General features: G+C 35.2%; 1 protein-coding gene across 2 annotated transcripts in view; it reads left to right on the top strand.

Moving 5' to 3' along the window:
- The window catches only part of PRKG1 (protein kinase cGMP-dependent 1), a 1,104,481-nt gene that overhangs the window by 149,470 nt on the left and 933,030 nt on the right, over positions 1–21,981 (top strand). The gene's annotated exons all lie outside the window — the stretch shown is intronic.

Genomic DNA, 21,981 nt, shown 5'->3' with positions numbered 1-21,981 from the left:
GTGTTTTATCCAAAGCATTGATGGTAGTGTCCTATAACTGTCAAGTTTGTAGGTCATTCAGAGAAGGGGTATATTTTGTCAGGTCAGTTAACTTCTCTGAGTTTCACTCAATTTATGAAAAAGAAGATATTATGTCTTTCTGTCAATGATTTTCAACTGGCGATGATTCTGTCCCTCAGGGACATTTGTCAGTGTTTGGAGACATTTGGTTGTCACAATATGGGTGAGGGTGGGGGTAGGGGAGGCTACTGGCATCTAGTAGGTGAAGACCAGGGGTGCTCAGTTGGGCAGTTGCCCACGACAAAGACTTCCCTGTTCTTGATACCTGTGCTGAAAAACCCTGCTTTCTGCCTTCTTCACAGGACTATTATGAAGTTAACATGGAATAAGTTGTACGGCTGTTTAATATCAAGTATAAAACACTGTAAAATAACAACCAGTATTAGTATTTCTATTAAATACTTAATGGTATGTAAGAAACATTCTTTCGACATTTATCATTCACATTTTAATTTTTCTTTGCAGTCTTTTTTGACACATATCAGGCGTTGGCTATTTAGCTACTAATTTTTATCATTTTTATTTCTTTGGAGTTTTCAGCTTTTCTGTCAATGTTATGAAGTTTTTCCCAGGCCAAAAGGAAATCAGTGTTCAGCTAGGCTTTCTTCTAATAAAACCAAAACATAATAGAAAAAAACACAAACAGTATACACTTGTCAGAGAATTGTAGGGAAAGGAAGTGAAATTATAGGGAAGAGTATATGTGGGTAGTAAGCAAGAAGGATAAGAAAAATGAAGAAATATTTAGAGGCCATAAATACAGAGGTAAAGTGTTAAGAACTATTAACAATTAGAAACCAAGTTTAAAGTGTTTTTGAGATTATAATATATCAGTAGTTTTATATTATTTGGTTTTTCAGATATTTTATTGGAAGGTGTGTTTTTAAGAATACAGATATTATATACAGCAAGGTATACTTTACTTCAGCGATTTTCAAATGCTCATTATTGATATTCCAATCAAGAAATGAGTATTTTAAAAACCTGTATGTTCAGTTTTCTTTTATCTTGAGGATCTTTTACAAAAATAGATTTCCAAACAACCTTGTAAATTTTTCCAAAAAAAAAAATTTATTCATGCCATTCCAGATTTCTTACACTAACTGCAAGTTTACTAGCTATATTAGAAGAAGCTTGGAAATTGTAGTTAAGATTTATTGAGTTTTTAGAACAATGCCCAGTGCTTTTTCTAAACATTTTCCATGCATAAAATTTATTTAATTCTCAAAACAATTCTGTGAGGTAAGGGCTAATGTTTATTATCCCCTTTCATAGATGCAAAGACTGAGGCTTAACTAGTTTATAGTAGAGTTAGGATTGAACCCAAATAATCTTGATTCAGAACTCAAGCTCTTAACTATGGGGCTACGTATTAGGAAGAGTTCTCCACAGAGAAAGAGCCAATAGGATATGTGTGTGTGTGTGTGTGTGTGTGTGTGTGTGTGTGTGTTTATGTGTGTGTACCGGTGTATTGAGACAGTGGTTTATTTTAAGGAATTTGCTTCTGTGATTGTGGAGGCTGTCAAGTTCAAAATCTGCAAGGTTAAGGCTGGTAGGCTGGAGACCCAGGGAAAAGTTGACGTTCTAACTCAAGTCTGGAGGCCATCTGTTGGCAGAATTCTACCTTCCTTTGGAAAGATCAGTCTTTTCTTCTGCTAAGGCCTGCAACTGATGAGCCAACCAACATGACGAGGTAAATCCGCTTACTCAAAGTCTACTGATTTAGATGTTAATCTTATCTAAAAAAGACCTGCACTGAAGCATCTACTGTAATGTTTGACCAGATATCTGGCTGTCATGGGCTTGCTAGTTGACATATAAAATTAACCATCACGGGTCCATTCCTTGTCAACTGGGCACCCAGATACATCTCCTTAAACCATACTCAGTCTTCAAGTTAAGACAATAAGAAGGTCATACTTCTGCCTAACGTGATATCATGATCCTGTATACAATGAAAACACAGTAACCTTTTTCCCAGAGAAGGGTTCAGAGTCCTTGGGTGATGTTTAATCTTCTTAGTATCTCATAACTTAAATACCATGATGTAAAGTTAATAATACTTAAAATACCTATAGTGTAAAGTCAGTGCATCTTATGTTAGATGATAAGGGGTTAGGAGAGAGAAGGAGAGAAAGATTTTATGCACACACACACTCACTCATACATACAGACAAACATATTTATGACAAAATACAGAAGAAATACCCATTGGAGACTTCCTTAAGTAAAGATAGACATACTGATTTTCCCCCATTGCTTCAGGCTAATTTTAATACATTCTGTCTCTCTTCTTTTTACTTCTAAATTGACTAAATAGTAGGTGATTTTAATTATGCTTTAAAAAACGGGATTCTTAATAGTATATCAGTATTTGGAGTCACAGATTTTGCAATAATGTTGATTTCATAAATTTAGTTAAACTCACTAAATGACCATGCTTTTATAAACTGATACTGACCTGTCTTCAAGCTGTAATTCTAACCAGTTCCGTGTAACTTTGGTTGATCTTATGTTAATATTCTTATGTCAAAATAATTTAAAAATAAAAAAGCCTGTCAGTTAAATATTTATAAGCTTTAACTGAGGAAGTGTTTCATTGCTTAATTAGTTTTTTATCAACACATTTAATCTTCTCAAAATTTAGATAGCACTGCTCTTGGTATACATGGATTCTTTTTCGTCTGTGAACATGAATATTTATAAAGAGTATACCATAGCAACAATGGATGAATAGGCTAGAGAAGTTCTTTCACAAACTTGCTTATTATTAAAACGTTCCCAGGGAGTTTATGTGGAAAATCAGTCCAATTTTTCCTCTCTCTCTTCAGTTAAATGAAATTATCTTCATAAAATGCTTGTTTAACCTGTTCCTTTAGTGATTTGTGTTTTAGCCTGGGCAATGTCCCAAGTATTATTGCATACCTAAGTGCCAAATTTTCTCATCGTTTTAACAAAAGAGAATAGTCATATGTTAAGACTTTACTCATTAGGGTGACTGGGGAAAAAACATCTGGAGGTAGTGTAAATATATTATCATGTATTTTCAAGCAAAATGAGTTGTATGACTTTCAGATATTTACAGTTCCTGGCTAGTGGAAGTTTCAGTTTCAAGTTTTTATCAGAATTGTTTGGTATTAGTTTCTTAAGGCAGAAGTGTAATGGATCAAGTTGTTAAGGCTTGATTTACATTTTAATTGTGTTTTCAAATATAAAAATGACTCTTAAATAATACTTGAATACAGCTTATTTTCTTAAAGAATTAATTATAATGTAATGTTTGTTAATATCCTCAAAATCTTGCCCTCCCTTATTTTTTTCCACAAAGATAAACTTCAGTCTACCGTCATCCAAAATAAAACAAATTCTGATTTAGCGATTGAGAATTCATGATGCAAATAAAACATTTTCTTTGGGAAACTAATTTAATATTTTTGTATTGAAAAATATCTAGTTTACATCCATCGAAGTGTGATTTGCTTAGATACTGGTTTTGCATATTTCCTGTGATATTTCATTGTGGAAGCAAATAGATTACATTTTATTTTCTGAAAATGGCAAGTATCTGTTTAGATTATTTGACCATTAGCTATTGTAAGTTAAATTCCTAAATAAAATCATCAAGGTGTTTTTTTTAATGAGGTGCTTGTTACCGATAATAGCTTTCAGTAAGTACTTATACATGGTCTCACGTCCATTCCTCTCTTACTAGTTCTTTTTTCTTTCTGAAATCATAGCTGAGGTTTGATTTAATCTTGGTGCACCTGAGTCCTTATGGTTTGGAGCTAGACTCTGCTGTATACCTTGAAGGCCCTATTTTTTTTTTTCTATCTACTATCAGTCGCATTGATTTTATTTTTCTTATGGGTTTTTGAAATATTTTTTTCAGAAGGAACAGTTCTTTCAGTTCATCACACAAATGATTGTTTTAATAGGGCTTTTGTGCACTGCTGCTGAGCGATCTGTGCTTTCTCACTCTCGGGGCCTGGCCTCATGTTTCTGTGTTACTGCACTGAGATTTCCCTTTTGTCTTCTGAAGACTGGTCGTCTGCCTACCTTTCCAGAGGGTTGAGTAATAGCAGGTCTGCCTGTTATGCTGATGCCCAACACCATTTTTTCTTCAACGTGCATGTGGGTTGTGTTAGCCACCGTCGACAGTAAATTTATACAACTTCATACTGCACGTTCTCTCCCGCCTCCCACCCCATCATCCCCTGAAACATTTTTAGTGCCTTTTTATAATGAAATAATGTACGAGAGCTGACATTCAAAGAGGGATTTTAAATAAAATTGAACATTAATGAAGAGTCTCACCATGTCAGTTGGCATTCAAAACACTACCCGAGAGTATGAGGGAATTGAATGCATTTTCATGTGAAATAGCTCAGTAAATTTAACGTGAAGAACAGACCATTTTACTCTCCAAAATCAGGTGTTGCCTTTTGGCCTTATGAGTTTTTCATGTTAATCGGAAAGCTGTCTTTAGAATAGTTGAAATACCAATGCTTGAAGTTACTTTTGCAGTCCCTTTACAGGACCAAACTTAGCATGTGAGTGTTGAAGAGCAAGTTTACCTACTGTGTTAAAAATAAGAACAACAGGCCCCAAGTGCAGCCACTGATGCTAAGCCCTGTGTCACCAGACTGAGCCTTAATTATGGTTTCAGCTCTCCTGGAAATGCAATCTTAAACCAGTCAATCAGAAGTCATTTAATCAGCACTAGTTAGGTAATCTGCCTCGTAGGCCCCTGCTATGTCCTAAAAGGAAAGGGACCTTGCCATAACCAATCCATAAAGTCCTTGTTCTCTCTGCCTTCTGTCTAGAAAAGCCTTTCATTTTCCACAGCTCTTTGGACTTCCTTTCTGTCTTCTAGGTGGGATGCTGCCCAATTCATGAATTGTAAATTAAAGCCAGTAAGATTTTGTTTTTAATCTTAAATTTTATTTTTTATTGAAGTGTAGTTTATTTACAATGTTAGATTCAGGTGTATAGCAAAGCGCTTCAGTTACACCTATCCATACCTAGATGTACACATATATTTTCAGATTCTTTTCCATGATAGCTTATTACAAGAAATTGAATATAGTTCCCTGTGCTATACAGTAGGTCCTTGTAAGATCTTTAAAATTTGCTCAGTTGCATTTTGTTTAACAACTGCTTCTATAAAACAAAATCTATTTATAAAAAAGTTATAAGCAAGGAGAATCTGTAAGTTTCAGATGTGACTATTAAACGACGTTTCAGTTACGAAGTTAATGGCAAAAACAGGGAACTGAGATAGTTAGAGCCCTGTGGGCTATCGTGTTTATTTTGGGGTGCCAAGCCTCTAAAAAGACTAGTACACTTGAGCAAGTTCAGGAAGCATAACACTTATTTTAGCAAGTTGACATATCATGTATAGATGGAAGGTTTAGGAGGAAAGAATAACTGCTTTTAAATGCTGAAAACACTGTCTCAGGAAAAGGGGATTGGTCTTCATAAATCTAGATGACCAAAGAGGAAATTGTAAGTCATAGGGAAATCTACATTGGATCTGCCTGAGAGTCAATATTCTGCTAATTAATATGTCCCAGAAGTGAAAGAAGCAGCCTGATGTCACGGCAAGAACCCCATCGCAGGAGGCATTGCGGCAGTAACTGCGTAGCATCTGCTTGGAGAAATTCCACGTGGGTGGAGGAGGGATACCCTGTGGCTGAGGTGAACACATCTCCTGTCCCTTTCCAGACTCCAAGATTCTGAGTCTTGGGTTCTCTGAACAAACATCCTACAAGTTAGCTTACGAGAACCCAGCCCGCTAAAAGTTTCCTCTTGTTTACTTTAGGATGTTTTTGTACTTTATAAATCTAGTGTTACCACATTTATCCTTCTGCTACTTCTTTTTTTAAATTCAGTATTGCTTTCCACTATTGTATGACCCAGTGTATTTATCCTTTTTGGTATTGATTGTATTTGGATTGTTTCCAGTTACTTTGCTCCTGGTGGCTAGTGAGGCTGAGCATGTTTTCAGAAGTTGCTAAGCTGCTTGTCTTCCGTGAAGTGTCTGTTAGAGTCTTCTGCCCAGTTTTCTATTGGTTGGTTGACTTTACACATTTTGAGATTTGATCCTTGTCAATTACATGCATTGCAAGTATTTTCTTCCATCTACAGCTTGTAGTTTTACTCCTTTGTGATATCTTCTGATGAACACAAGTTATTAATTTTAATATAGTTGAATATATCAGTCTTCTTCTTGGTTTGTGCTTTTTGTGTCTTTGTAAGATATCCTGGAAGGCAGTGTTTCTCATACCCACGTATGTGTGTATGAGTACGTGTGTGTCCGTGAAGGCATGTGTGTAGGGTAGGCATATGAGATATTATCTTTGAAGGACTATATCTACATTTATAATCTAAAGGAAGGTTATCTCTTTCAAAGCAGGAAGCTGGAAAAGCAATATGTTTTTGCTTCGATGTTCTTTTTTCCAACATATTTTAGGAATTCTTTATAAATTGTCCTCAGGGGACAGTAAATGTGCTTTGTAATGTGCTTGATGATAGCAGTTCTTTCCTTCTGTGAGGGTAGATTTTATATTAGAAACAATCACAAGTCATTAGTGACAGATTTGATGAATAGAGGTAGATTATTATACTTGTTTTTGGCTAAAATATGTAAGGATGTATGTATGTGTACCATTAGAAACTAATGATATTTTTTGTATAATTCAAGAAAAATTAAAAGATGTTTGATCAAGAACATTATTTTTTTAAAAAACTGACATATTCTGAAGGGGAGTATTTTTCATAATCATTTGACTACTTAAGTCCTCGTTTGATTTTGTAAAATAAGCCTTATCACATGGTGGTTATACTAATGTGTAGCTGTCTATTTTCTTTCTAAATTATGAACGGTGAAATGGAATTTGTTAGATTAAGAAGGTGAATAGCATTGGTTTTCTTACTTTGAAAGACTCCTAAAAGCCGAAATTATTAAAACTTGCTATGCTTACTTTTTTAAGATGATAGTTGAAAAATCCATCAGTTAAAAAAAAAATCTGAAATTGGTAAAGCAGATCATGGATTGTGTTAAAAAGGTACAACTATCTCTTTTTCCTCTTACTATTTCCTCACGACAGTTACGGGGTTCATTTTATGCTGATTCATTTTGCTAAAATACCAACATCTCCATTCTTCAATTTTGAGAGAATGGCAAATTTGAAAGTGTAAAAATACATTTTTGATGAAAACTAAAAACAAAAACAGCATAGCTGAGAAAATGAAAAGAAAATGTGGATTAGTACCTTCCTGACAGTAGTGTAATAACACATTGGTTTCTTGCTAATGAGGTGAAATTTACTTCAGCGTTTCTTACATGGAACTGTTGAGTAGTTTGTGTGCTGAACATTAAACTGGATTATAAAATTGTTGAGGGTTCATTTTAAAAATACATGGATGCATTTCTTCAGGGACTTTAACAAGATTTCCAATGATTTTTGTTGGGGGCTGGATAGACTAATGCTTTTAATATTCATCCCTCTGATGAAAAATCCTTGAATGATTAGTAATCGTTCTGGCACACTCTCAAAGGATAGGGCAGATAGGCTGTACCTCCCAGCACACTGAAACTGCCTGGTGTGACTACCATGGCAACAATCCTCCCACCCCCACTCCAGAGAACATCGGAACAGGTCTCTGGAATCCTTATCGGCGTTCTCCCCTGACACTCCGCATTTGAGAAACGCAGCCTGTAATTGCACATACTTTCTCTGAATTTAACTACTATACCTTTGGAAGGTTGCAGTCTGTCTGATCTTTATATTTAGGCCCTTTCATAAGCTCCTTTCTGATGAAAATGAGACTATTTTTGTACCAAAGCTCCTTAAGTTGTGCACAAAAATTTAGAATTATGATAGATGACTTAAAATAGTATTAAAGCCAGTTCCTGAGAATTCACATTTTCCCAGCATATTTAAAGTATCAAGGACTTGTTATTGAGTATAGGTACACTGAAAGTTTATTTAGTACCACTTTTTTCTGCCTAATTTGCCCAACTTTACCAAAGTAAATAGCTTACTTTGTATTACAGAACTACCTTAGAGTTATTCATAAGAATACACTTGCAGATACTAAGTACTGTATATAAAATAGATGAACAGCAAGTTTATACTGTATAGCACAGGGAACTGTATTCAGTGTCTTGTAATAACCAATAATAAAAAGAATATGAAAACGAATGTATGTATGTATACGTATGACTGAAACATTATGCTGTACATCAGAAATTGACACAACATTGTAAACTATTACACTTAAGTTAAAAAAAAAGTATATAGGAGCAAATGCTTTTAAACCCAAACATTATTTACTTTCTATCTACTGTTTGCAGCCTTGTGTCACTTACAGAACAGTTGAGTTGCTCTGTACACATTTCAGTATCAAAGCAAATTAAGTTACTGTTAATTTATCAGTAGCAAAGCCATATTAGAAAAAGCATCTGGTAAATGTGGCCAAAAGCTTATGAAAGGTGGTTTTCCATTTCATAAATACAGAATGTTGTATTTTCAGAGGAAAGCCAAAACTTTTCACAAAATTGTAATTAATAGTGTGTTTAAAATTTTTCCCTCAAAATCTGGGTTTGCTCCTTTAAAAGATCATTTATTCCCCACTGGTAAAAAGAAGGGAATGAGCATTTGTTCCCAGCAGAACTTAATTAATAGCCTATTGTAAGAACTTTCACTGAAAGCCATTCACATACTTGCCATTTTTTTCATTTTTATGGTGATAAGTATATAATTCATTGTTATATTTTATATTTGGCTCCTGTTTATAGAGCATCATTTTACATTACTCTTTTATTACATTGCATTTCATAATGGTTTAGAATATTTAATACGTTCAGCATTTTCTTAGTATAGATTTATGCTGTCCCCAATGGTTCAGTCAATGATGGGTACATGCTCTCAAATTAAAGCCATTTTTAAGATTTGTGATAATTTGCCCCAATATTTCCAGGGCAGAATTTTTAATGACACACTGTGTTAGAAATATACACATGGGCATATTTGTACTTGGTGCCCACATATGTGTATATGAATTTACGTGAAGTTATTCATTCTCAGAGTTCAGATTATATTTCAGGAGATGATGAGGTGGTGGTAACATCACATACAGGATACTATCAATGGTTAAATTCAAATTTACAAGAAAAACAGGAGATTAGTAACAATAATTGTAAGTATTGATGATAAGGCTCTCAAGTGAATTAAAAATTACTCTGCAAAGAAAAAATACTTGGTTTATAGATTTTTTGAGCACCATTTTGCATGCCATTCTCTCAAAAGAAAATGAAGGTGACTTGTATGGAAAGTTTTGGGATTTCATTTAATCCTATGAATTTAAATTTTTATATATTACATCAATTCTAAAGACCAAAGGTATATAAAATAGGAAAGGTGTTTCAGTAGATTTTTCTTTGTGTTGAGAATTAGGTTACACATGTACATAGCAAGCATTGCTAAACTATCTTGCTTTTCTCTCCCTCCATATGGTGTGTTTCTACAAAAGTAGAAAGTGTGTTATAGATAAAGCAGAACTTGGATTTGACTGAATGTAGTCCATGAATATATGACATTCTTTATATTTTCCTCAACAATTGAGACCAGCGAAGAATGTATATAATGAAGTTCTCTTTGTAAGACAATTTCTTTCTTATAATTCACTAATTAATTGATTTGATTATTTATTCATTCCTACATATCAGTTCCTAAAAAAAACCTCCTCAATGCTGACTGTATCTCAGTGGACACTAAGGATGTAACAGTCAGCAAGACATACGCGGTCCCTTCGCTTCTAGAGCTTACTTCCTGGTGATGGTGGTAGAGGAAAAAGGCAAAGAACATTCATGCAGAGAAGCAAAATAGATTCAGATAGTGATCGTGGCTATGAATAAATGAGATAAAATGGGATGATGTAAGAGAAAATTGCGAAGGTGGGTCTGGTAATGACTGGATGGGTGAGGGAAATGTTACCCCTGAGAGGGAAACATTTGAGTTGAGACCTGAATGATGAAGGAGCCAGACACAAGTATGGATAGAAGATTCCAGATGAGGACCACAGCAAGCAGTGAAGCTATAAGGTGGGGAAATGTTAAAGACACAGAAGGCAATGGCATGAGTAAAGGTTGGAGAGGTGGGCAGGAAGCAAGGTTGCATGTAACAACACTCTACTAGCTAATTTTTTATTCCAAGAGATTTAGAGAGCATTGGAGGAGTTTAAGTTGAGATATGAGGCATGGTTTGGTTTCTGTTTTATAGAGAGAAAAATGAATTACACTAGTAATCAAAAGTTGGAAAAAAATGTAGAGTGATGGGGGAAACAGGGATACCACTTGGAAAGCTATGGCAGTAGTTAAAGGGAAACAGCTGGCTTGGGCTAAGATGGCAGCATGGGAGATGAAGGAAGTGTGGTATATTTTGGCAACTCATAGATGTGATATGGGGGTATAAGAAAGAGAAATTGGGAATGACTTTTAGCAAAGAAAGTAATTTAAATAGTAACTTAAATGATTTAAATAGTTGGGTGAATGGTGGTGCCATTTTCTGAGAGATGGGAAAAAAGTGAGAGGAGTTCACGTTTAGGAAAGTAAATCAAGAATTCTGTTCTGACAACGTGAAGCTAAGGTGCCTCTTAGACATCCCATTGGAGATGTTGGGTTGATGACAGTGGATACACATGTCTGAAAGCTCAGTTAAGGGCTCAGGCTGTGGCAGTAGAAGTAGTCTAACTAAACTAGGCATAAAAGGAAGATTGATGAAAGTAATTTTCTTATAATTATAGTTGTTTTACATGCAGCAGATTAAATGGATAAATCATAGATATAGTCATAAATACCTTTAAATCCTATGAAAAATCTTCATGGTAAACTGAAAATTTCTTCCTGTTTTGTGCAAACTATTAACCTTAAAGCAGCAATTCTCAAAGTGTAGTCAGGAGACCCTTCTAGGGGCTCCTTGAGGTCAAAACTATTTTCGTTATAACAGGAGCATGTTATTTGCTTTGTTCTGTCTTGTTCTCTCATGAGTGTACAGTGGAGTTTTCCAGAACCCACATGATACGTGACATACCAGCAGATGAAATGCAAAAGCAGAAAATGCAGCTGCCTTCTATCGTCCAGACATCAATTAGATTCCCAAAAAGTGTGAAACAGTGGTATGGGTCTTATTAATTTTTTGCTTTTAAAATGCAGTTAATTTTATTAAAAACATATTATAACATGTAATAGCTTTATTATTATTTTCAAGTGAATAACTGTTTTTTAAAAATTCTCAGCTTTAAGATTTAATGGAATAAACATCAATAGATTCAGCCCGCATATGCAAAAGCTTTTTGAGGTCTTCAATAATTTTTGATAATGTAAAGAGCTTTAGAGACTAAAAGTTTGAGAACCACTGCTTCAAGCTATATGACTTGAAGTTAAATATGACCATTTGGATGTTTTGGAAAATAAACTAGGATTAGTTTAAGGTTCAAAATATCAGATATCAATTCTCCAACCTTCAAATAGCACAGAAATAGGACCATGTTACAAAATACATTTTTAAAAAATAAATTCTTGGTACATTAGAAACAAAAAATCTCTGTAAAGGTTGGCATTTAAATCTAGACCAAATAGCCAATGCATATCAACAATGGGCAAGCAAGTGCCATTGAAGTGCCTATTATTCTGTTAATTACATTCCATTTCACAGTTTGAAAGGTATCCTTGAGGCATCTTGTGGGTTCTGTTTGCACACTTTCGAATGTTTAAGATTTGGGAATTGAATTTTGTTCCTCAGTGATTATCCTGAATTAGTGCAGTAGGATACTGATTTTTTTTTTTTGTAATTAGACTTTAATTATAGTTGTAAAGGAATAAAAGTGTCAAATATTCTTTGAATCCAATCAGCATTTTTGGAGAAGAAAATGGTTTTATACTGTGCTTACTTCTCACTTAAAAAAAAATCCCAGAAGATAACAAACATTTTGTGTTTTGAAGGCTCAGAACAACTCATCTAATAGCTTAAATGCTTTAAAGTTTAGGAAGCAAGTACATTATTTTACATGTGATCCCAATGTAATGCGCTCAATGTACAGGTAAACCTAAACCGTCAGCTATTGATTGGTTATTTCTTTTTAAATACTCGTTGCTAAGTATTTAAACTCTCTGCATGTTTCTTTTGTGATACATTTTGCAAAGAGCCTTTTCATTTGCTGGTGCATTTGCTTGTTTTTGGTATCTCACCACCATGCTATTTAACATTTTCTTGGGATAAGTTAAAAACAAAATGCTGCTTTCATTTATTGTTCTTGGAAAGAAAACTTTCTTCTTTCTTCTCCCCAGAGCAACTTTTATGAGATAAGTAACATTGGGAGATGAAAGACTTTACCCCAACTGTGAACACATATGACATTTTATTGTGATGAGAAAGTAATTTTAGTATTTGTTTTTTTATGCAAGTTGTATTTCAGTGTTTTCCGCAACAGTACATTTTGTTTCCTGTTCTCACAAAGCATGACTTGTCTTGGCATAACCAGACTACTAAACTAGGTTTCTGTCTCTTGTGCTTTGAGTTATAAGCTTTGGCCATTTGGTTTGAGTTATCTTGTAGAGAAATGACCACTGACCTAAAAGCCATAAATCCTGGAAGCTGAATTCAGATCCCTCCCTTAAGTAGACATGTGACCATGTTGAAATAATCCTCTCTGTGCTTTATTTACTCTATTTCCCAACTTCGTGAACAACAACACCTTTCCTCCTACTAGCCCACACTGGAAATCCAGGAGTTGTTCAGGCATCATGTCTGTTGAGCTGCAAATCCTCTTCAGTCTGTCAGCTTGTCACTGTCGCGTATCCCTGTCTGCTACTGCTTTAGTTCAGGACAATTATAATTTCTTCTGAAAATTTCCAACAATTCCTACAGGTCTTTCCATCTCTAGGTATATTCCACTTTCATACATTCTCTACACTACCAAGAGCAAGATCTTTCTCAAAGACGAATATGTTCATGTCATCTTTCTGTTAGACGTTTTCAAGTGCCTTCCCCTGGTAGAAACCAAAACTCCGTTGGGAAGATGAGTCTACAGTGTAATGCAGAAAGCTGAGTTTTGGAACTTAGCAGATATGAACTTGAATCCCAATTTTGCCATCTAAGTAGCTAAGTCGCCTTGGGGAAATTCTCTGACTTTTTCTAGTCATCGTTGCCCCATTTGTCAAATAGTATGATAGATGTCAAACATCAAGTTCTGAGTCAGGTCCCTGGGGGTAGCCACTGCTCGCTCATCTGCTCCTTCTTCCCCGAGGGATTTGGCACTCATCACTCCAGGGCTCTGGCTCAACTTCCTCAAATACTCGCCTGTGTCTGTGACTCTATGTGTCTTCCTAGGACTGGAGTATTTACACTAAAATATTACTGCTCTTCAGAGGTAACGTAGGAATTAGCTCTGCTCAGAAGCCTTCTCTGACTCTTCCTGACTGGGTCGGATTCTCTTTTCTAAAGTTCCTGTACCAACTTCTGTGTCCCTCTACACAAGCATGTTGGTGAGATTGTGTCTTCCTCATGCATCCAATTGATTTATTCAGGAAGTACTTATTTTGCATATATTGTGTGCCAGGTGGTGTTCTAAGTGTTTAGGTTATAGCAGGGACCAAAGTTTACACAATTTTCTTTAACATAGTTCTTTTATCCTAATGGGGGAGATGCAGAACAAATAAATAAATATGTATAAGTGTTTGAGTACATACATACATATATATATATATACATATATATATATAAATGTGTATATATAATAATTTTATATATATATATGTATGTAGTGTGTATGTATATATATTAGGTACTGATAAGTGCTATGAAAACCAAAGCATGGAGAAGAGATAGAGAGTGACATACTAACATACAGGGTGGGGAAGGGATTGGTGTGTTATGCAGGGTAGTCAGGGGAGGCCTCTATAAGTTGAACATTGAGCTGGAGCAGAGACATGAATGAAGTGACAATGCGCCATGCTATTATCTGAAGGAAGAGCATTTTAGGCAGAAGGGATAAAAATGTGCCAAACCCTGAGATGGGGTTGTGGTTGACATGTTCAAATAACAGTATGGAAGCCAGTGTGTCTGGAGTGGAGTGAGTGATGACAGGTGTGGAGGTAAGGGAGTTAGATGGGGAAATCAGTGGTGTAACAGAGCTCCAAAAGCATTCATTGTAGGCCATAGTATGGACTGTAGATAAATTCTTTTTTTCCTTTTCATCAAGATAGGAATCCCTAGAAGGTTTGAGCAAAAGAGCAACATGCTTTAGCTTGTGGGTTTTTCCTGCAGCTATGACAAATTCTAGTAGCAATGAAGGAAGTGGGGACGTCAGTTAGGAGGCTATTAACATGATGACTTAAAGTGGTACAATGGAGATGCTAAGAAATAGTCAAATTTAGGGACTATTTCAATAGTATAGTTGAATGAATAATTCCTAATTCAATAGTATTTCATAATGGATTGGATTGGAAAAGGCATGTGAGATAAAGAGAGGAGTGAAGGATTCCAAGTTTTGAGCATGAACAGCTGGAACACTGGTTGCCTTTTACAGAAATTGGCAAGACTATTTGAGGAACAGGACTGTCAGCAGGTATCTGGTGTACAGTCGCTGTTTGCTTGTTTATTGCATTAGGGATTCACTAAGTTGGAGTAACCAAGAGTCCTCAAAATACAGTGATTCAAGTAAAATGGAAGTTTATTTCTCTTTGATGTAATGTCCTTGAGGTAAGTGGAGGAGGCTAGGAACAGCTCCGCTCATGTTTTTTCAGGCATCTAGGTGTTCCATCGTGTTGCTCCAGTATCACCCAGGTGTGATCATTGTATATAGAGCTGAAGCTGGGTCATCACCCCGTGTTACTGGAGAGTAGGTTCTAGTCTTGTTGTAGAAAGAATTCAGAGATGAGACACAGACGTCAAGAAAGTAAAGTGAAGATTTATTAATCGATAGATAGTACTCTCAAGGACAGAGCGGGCAGCCTCGGGTGGGTAGCTGCGCTAGGTCTCTTTGGCAAGCTAGTTACATGGGGTGTAGAAAGGAATGGCCGGAATATTCATTGGGGAGGGAGAGGCTTGGGGTTGTATTTTCTGATTTTCATTCCAGCTCCACCTTCCTGAGGGGAGGAGGGTTTTTTTGTCATTATTTAGACTGGATCAGAAGTGTCGCGGTGTCAGTGCATGATGGGTACTTCTGACCTGCAAGGCTAATTTTATTGTAATGTGGGCACAGTGAGCAAGAGATTACATTCTGATGCTGGAAATAACTACCTTATCCTACCCGTCTTTGCCTCCAGGACACTTGTCAACCAAAAAGTGTGGTTTCTTATCAGTCTATAGGTTCCTGCTTTCCCAAAGACCCTCATTGGTCACAAGATGTATAGTTTCCCATTTAGCCCATGCCCCACTTTCTCTGCTCATATCTCGCTCTCTGCCTACTCTACCACACCTGTGGGAGGGGGAGAAGAGGAATGACAGGGCGACGAGCTTCATCCCTGAAGTGAAGTTTCACCCTTCACCTGCTCTCATCCTCTTGTCCAGGACTTAGCTACAAGAAAAGCTAGAAAAAGTAATCTCTGCAAAGGTAGCCATCTGTCTGGTAAAAAATTGGTGAAGGAGTTCTGTTACTAAAATGAAGGAGAGAATGAATTTTAGGGGACAGATACTGAGATGTATTTTTCTCCCTCTTGGAGGCAATTTAAGGTGAGGAACTACTTATGTTCTACATAACTCCAGTACTTACCATAGTGTCTGCACACAGTACGTATTCACTGCATGTTGGTCTCATGAATACTAAGTTAATTACACAGAACAGAAATGATTGTACACTGGACATTGTGTTTCCTCCTATGAACTTCTGAGTTAATTTCATAACTCATTTTTCACATTTCAGACTATATTTTTAATGTACCTTTATCACTAATAAAGAAAAATATAATTGAGTGCCTTACATTCACTTATTATCTAGGATGAACAAGCCATGATGAGCTATTATTTATGTTTTTGAAAGAGTATTTACCTCACACATTTGCTTCCAGATAACAATTCCAGAAATCACACTCAGTGGTGAAAGAATGAGTCACTTCCACATAATGAAATTCCATCTCCTATTCCAAGCTGCTTAATTCTCCAGACCTTCCACTTAAACTACGTGCTGCTGCTTCCTAGTGCTGTTTGGCTTAGAAGTTAGAGAAGATGTATTTGGGTTTAAAGATTTCTTTTTATAAAAGAGTCATAAATCATAGAACATTTAAAGTATGTTTTGGAATAAAGGATCTAATCTAAAGATAAAATTTAATAAGAAAACAAATTGGAAAGACAGTAAAGCATTTTATAATCAGGCAACTGAGAGATGACACACAGGAAACATCATGTCTCATTTGGAAAGCTTGAGGTCGGGCTATCAATATGAAGGAAAAATTAGTTCCTATTTCTTTGTTAATATGCTGTTTTGAATATTGGTCCTACCTTCTCTCCAAGATTTGTATGTGTGAATATATATCTTGTTAGGTCATCCTGTTTGTGGAATATCACACACTGTTTTATAAACACCACCAAAAGGAATGATTGAATTCTTGTGTATTTAGTTAGACATACTCCAGCCTAAATCTATGTATCAAGTATGTTTAAATTGTTAGTAGAAACTTAGTTCAGGGAATTAATTGAAGACATGGGTATGGAAGAACATCTTGAATCAGACTCTCTGTTCCATGTAGGCAGAAACCCTGTGAGTGTTCCCTGGTGCCGAGCCCTGGGCCGGCACACAGTAAGTGTTTCATTCATTTAACAAATAATTAGTAATTGGATCTTGCTTTGTCTCCAACATCAAAACGTTACAATTTATTATAAGGACTTTATGCACATACCTACACACTTGCAAAAAACATGTACAACACACAAACATACTGTATTAAATTCCCTTTGAATCTAGAATTATCTTCTTATAGATAATGAAAATTGATAATAAGCTATTATAGCTCTTGAAAAATTTTAAGACGATAGTATGCATCTAGTTAACTCTGAAAATTATGTACCTGTCTTTTCTCTAGATGAAATTTTTATTTATTTAATATTTGAAATCCTCTGTTGAAATTTAATAAGCCAAAGCTTAAAAAAAATTATTTGATCTAAAAGACTATTATTTGGACTCTACAGACTTTCTATTAAGATCCTTAGAGGTGAGCAGTGTGTGTGTGTGTGTGTGTGTGTGTATACATTTATATATTCTCAACTTTTTAAAGATGAAAATTTGAAAGACAGTATACCAAATTGTGATCATGCCATGGACACTTGGAGTATTTAAGATTTCAATAGTATTATTAGATGGTAGTAACAGAGAGATTCACAAAGCTACATACAAATCTCCATCACTGTAGAAGCCTATCCCATTATGTTCAACAAATAACTTGCTGAGCTAAGCTTTGCCCTAAGGAAAACAAAGGACATTAAAATTATTTTTTGAGTAAAAATATTCAGCTTCTCATATCTCATAATGCTTTGCCAGTAACTAAAATGAAACTGAGTTTAATAAACTTACCATGCATGAAAAAGGTATTTCTTCAATCACACCAAATATATTCCTTTCTAAAAACACCCAGCCATAAAAACACAAAGAATTGCTAAATTTGAAGGAAACTTAAAAAATGAGCAAGTCTTTCTTAAGGCTTGATTAAATGAACTATGTATGGTCAAGCTTTATGTCCTAAAAGATTTGAGAGAATTGAATTTCATTAACTCTGTTACTATTGAGAATACTTCCCCTGTGGTTAAACTAATGTAACCTAACACTCTTTTTAATTAAATTATTTTATTTTGTTCAAAATGGAAAACTAGTTATCGATTTCAGTTCAGTTATCCTTGCTCCCAAGACTTAAGAGGAAAGAAGAACTCCTCAAGTATGTCTTTGGCTTAGGGAGATGGTAATGTATACCAGTCGAGAATAAGCCTTGGCTAAGGTATTTAACCCTGATGAACCCGCGCTTCATTCCCTATAAAATGTAAATTATTACTACCTTCCTCAGAGGGTACTTGTGAAGAAGAACTGAATGTGAAACATTTAACACTCATGTAAGGACACTGTAAACATTTTTTTAAAATGTATTTAAAAATACTAATTTTTTTTCTTAATGTAGGAAATTCAAAGATTTAACTTTTTTTCACTTTCTAATGTGCAGATATTCAAAGTTTTAGTACATTAGCCTCAAGAAGTGTGCACTCGAAATTGAAAATGGCAAATGTTTAATAATTAGCTCTGAAAAAAAATTTTTAAAAGATTCCCCTGTTTGTAGTCTTTGCAAATTTTCCTGGTGTGAATACTCTCATCATTGCCAGTTTCAGGATATCGGGATGATGTCTGAGTACAGAGTCACTCATCTGTTAGAGTCAGCTCTGGGAAATGGCAGTTCATAAAGAACTGCTTAATCAATCATCTATAACTGCAGAATTGGCCCATGAATTTGACACATTATACTTTCGTTAATTATTTATGGACTGTCTTTTCCATCAGTGCAGTTCATTGATTACACGTCTGATGTCAGTTCCTTTTAGCTCTGAAATTTCAGATTTTCCTTCAAATCTTACCTTTGAAGTTGCAGCTGACTCAGAATCTGCATTTGCTCTACTTGGGAAGAGCACATTCAGTGTATTAAGCTTCAGCCGTTCCTCACACTAGCGTGTGCTGTGTTACACATGTGCAATGTTCTTATTTATATATTGTGAGTGATTTTTTCTGAGTGAAAGATAATAAGGGCTTGAAGGGCTTACGAATTCCTGCTCAATTTTAACCTGTAACCAATTATTTCTTTAATCAACTTACCAATAATGCTGCAGAGAAAATATATATTTTGTAGAATAAGCAATTTATGGTATTAAAAAAAAAAACACAGTGGTGTAATAGCTAATACATTTGGCTAAACTCGGTATATATGTGTTCCTTAGGCCAGAGTCAGTGTGGTACCATAATGTAGATTGTCTCATTTAACTCTTTAATTCATGCAGTATTAGTTATAGATTCAAAATTTCTTCATTTGATCTTCTTCATACTGGTATATATTAGTTCCTACCAGTAAATCCATAACATGGGTTCTTTTGATATAATAGTTGCCATTTATTTCCATCGAACAGAATTTTATACTTTCTCTTCAGTTTGTTTTCAGTCATAGGATTGTCAACACATCTGCTCTCATATTCATTCAGATATGATCATTTCTACCCAAAAAGTAAAAGTCATGAAATTTCATTCAAATCCTTTTCTATTATTTCAGGCCAGAGCAAATCCCATTTTCTCCATGAAATCTGAGGGATTTTTTTTTTTTAAGTAATATCTTCCTTCCCAAATTTTCTCTTTTTGGGCAAATATCAGTATATTCTAGTTCATTGGTTCTCAAAGTATAATTCCTGAACCAGCAACATCAGCATGATCTGAGGACTTGTTAGAGGTGAAGATTCTCAGGGCCCACCCAGATGTACTGAATCACGAAGTCCAGGAATAATGTCCAGCAGTCTGTGCTTTAACGAGTCCTTGAGTGGCCCTGACTCTGAGCGATTGGTTGTATAACTTAGCTTCCTATTGTGTGCTCCATGATGACCAGGGTTTATGAGTGAGTAATTGTGCCTCTTAAATAGTAGGTACCCAAAGAATATTTGCTAAATGAACTGATAAATCAATGAATAAAAGGACAATTTAGGAAATACAAGCTAATTAACTGGAGGAATAAAGGGCAAGATATTTTATTTGAAAGTCTCCCACTTGAAGGAGAAATGAGGTATGTTTTTAAACACCCATGGGCTGGAATTAGCATAAATGAATACAAAGTATGAGTGCTTGTTAAGGTTAGGTTATTTTGATTACATTAACTCATGTAATCCTAACAATAATTCTGCAAAGTAGGTGTTATACTCATTTCACCAATGAAAAAAGTGAGGCTTAGAGTGTATATATATGTATATCTTATCTTTATCAGGATCATGTAATCAGGCAGGTTTCAAACTCAGTTCTCTCTGACTCACTTTCCCCGTCATGTCCAGAGAGGCAAACTTCAACTGTAGATTGGCTCCATCCATGTATTCAGCGACCATTAATTGTATATAAATATATGCCAAGCACCATGCTAGTGTTCAGCATTTAGCAATAGCAGCAAGGGTCCGCATCTGTAAAGTGTGGTTACTAAAAGGACCTAGTACTTCTCTGGGCTGTGATGATGATTAATAAACATGATAGACGTTAATAATTAAACGAGACAAAAATCATAAATTGTGAAAAGTGCAAAGATAGGAAGAAAGAAAGGTATCAGGTAAAGATACCTGATTTAGCCTGAGTGGCAGGGGAAATTTCTCTCAAACAGTGACATTGATGCTGATCCAGAATGACGAGTGTCATTTGGCTAGGTGACACACCCGGGAAAGAGCACTTTAGCCATGGGACCTGTGTGTGCAAAGCCCTAAGTGTCGGGAGCTTGTCTGTGCTGCGGAATGGAGTGAGACCTCTGTCACTCCAAGTTTTTCAGTGTGTCATTCTGAAAATAGTATTTGCAGTGTGATGAAGAGGGAACATCAGCAACAGAGCCGTGTTACACCTCATCAACTATCAGTTTTCATCCAGTCCTAAGTATTTGTGTTCCCCGCATAAATCTATAAAATGTCATTGATATAACAGTAAAGCCAAGTGTATATACATGTCCAGCTATGAGTGGCATCTTACAGTAAGTATAACAGCAAATAAGTATTTTCTTTTAGAGTGAAAACTAAAAAAAAGAAAAAAAAAGAAACAAAAAAACCCAACACCAAATCTGAAGAATTTAGATTTTGGATGAGGTGGTGTTTTTAGTAAACTTGGAATTCGTTACAGTATCTTCTAGTTTTTCTCCCTAGCACACTGTAAGGCTAACTGAGGATGCCAGATGGCTTGGGGGCACTTTTGTTCATAATTAATGTGTTGAACTATTCCCTAAGTGGATTACTGTGGCATTTCTAGAAAATCTCAGAATAGATTCCTTCCCAATTATACTTATCATTTGATATACAGTCTGTAATGGAGATAGGATGGAAATGGAGTGGTTTGAATCACTAAGTAAAATGGATGAATTTAAAATGAAATTAAATTGTGGGGAAAATTTTATGTTATTTCTAAGTAGCTCTTTGGAAGATAATACTAAGTTACAATCTAAATATTTCAACTTAATTGGATTTTCCTGTTAACAAACTTTACTTATTCCTTATTTCACTGTAAGACTGGAAAGTGGAGGCTGCTAGTTGCTTTGCTGTGAAGACTAAACCTCTCCATGATCACATCGTATATACCTGCGTTTTCCTTGAACTAGCACAAAACCCAGCAGTAATAAACATCAGTGCTGTTTGTTGATGGACTGAGGTAGAGATGAACATATATAAGTAATTATGAGTGGAATTCAAGTATCCTACAGAATATATTTAATTTTTATTTTAGAAATCTTAGGACTGACATTAATTCCTGATGTATATAAATTAAGTATTCTGTTAGTTATATTGCTCATAACTATAAAAAATGCAGGGTGTAAAAAATAGAAAAAAATCTTAATAAGCTAATATTGCTATGTTGCTTTAAAACACCAGTTTAAAGTCACTTCTGTTTATAGCATCATTGAGATAGTTTAGTTTGAATTCACATAAAATGAAATGGCCAGTGAAGATAGCTATTGTGAGAAAGCAACCCTCAAATATCTTTTTTTTAAACCACACATTCATAGTTATCGGAGGGGAGAAGTGTTTCTGTGTAGATGTAATTTGAGTTGGTTTTTTAAAAAGGTAGGCTTACATATTAAACATTGCATATTAACTTTTAACTTGTAATTGCAAATTATATGTAATATAATCTTAGGAGTAACTTCTAAAAAAATTTGTAATTTAAGGA

The sequence above is a fragment of the Camelus dromedarius genome, chromosome 8 (genome assembly GCF_036321535.1).
Source record: "Camelus dromedarius isolate mCamDro1 chromosome 8, mCamDro1.pat, whole genome shotgun sequence".
NCBI classification, from domain to species: Eukaryota; Metazoa; Chordata; class Mammalia; order Artiodactyla; family Camelidae; genus Camelus; species Camelus dromedarius.
The sequence above is the reverse complement of the archived record's forward strand: the minus strand, read 5'-3'. Positions and strand labels throughout refer to the sequence as shown.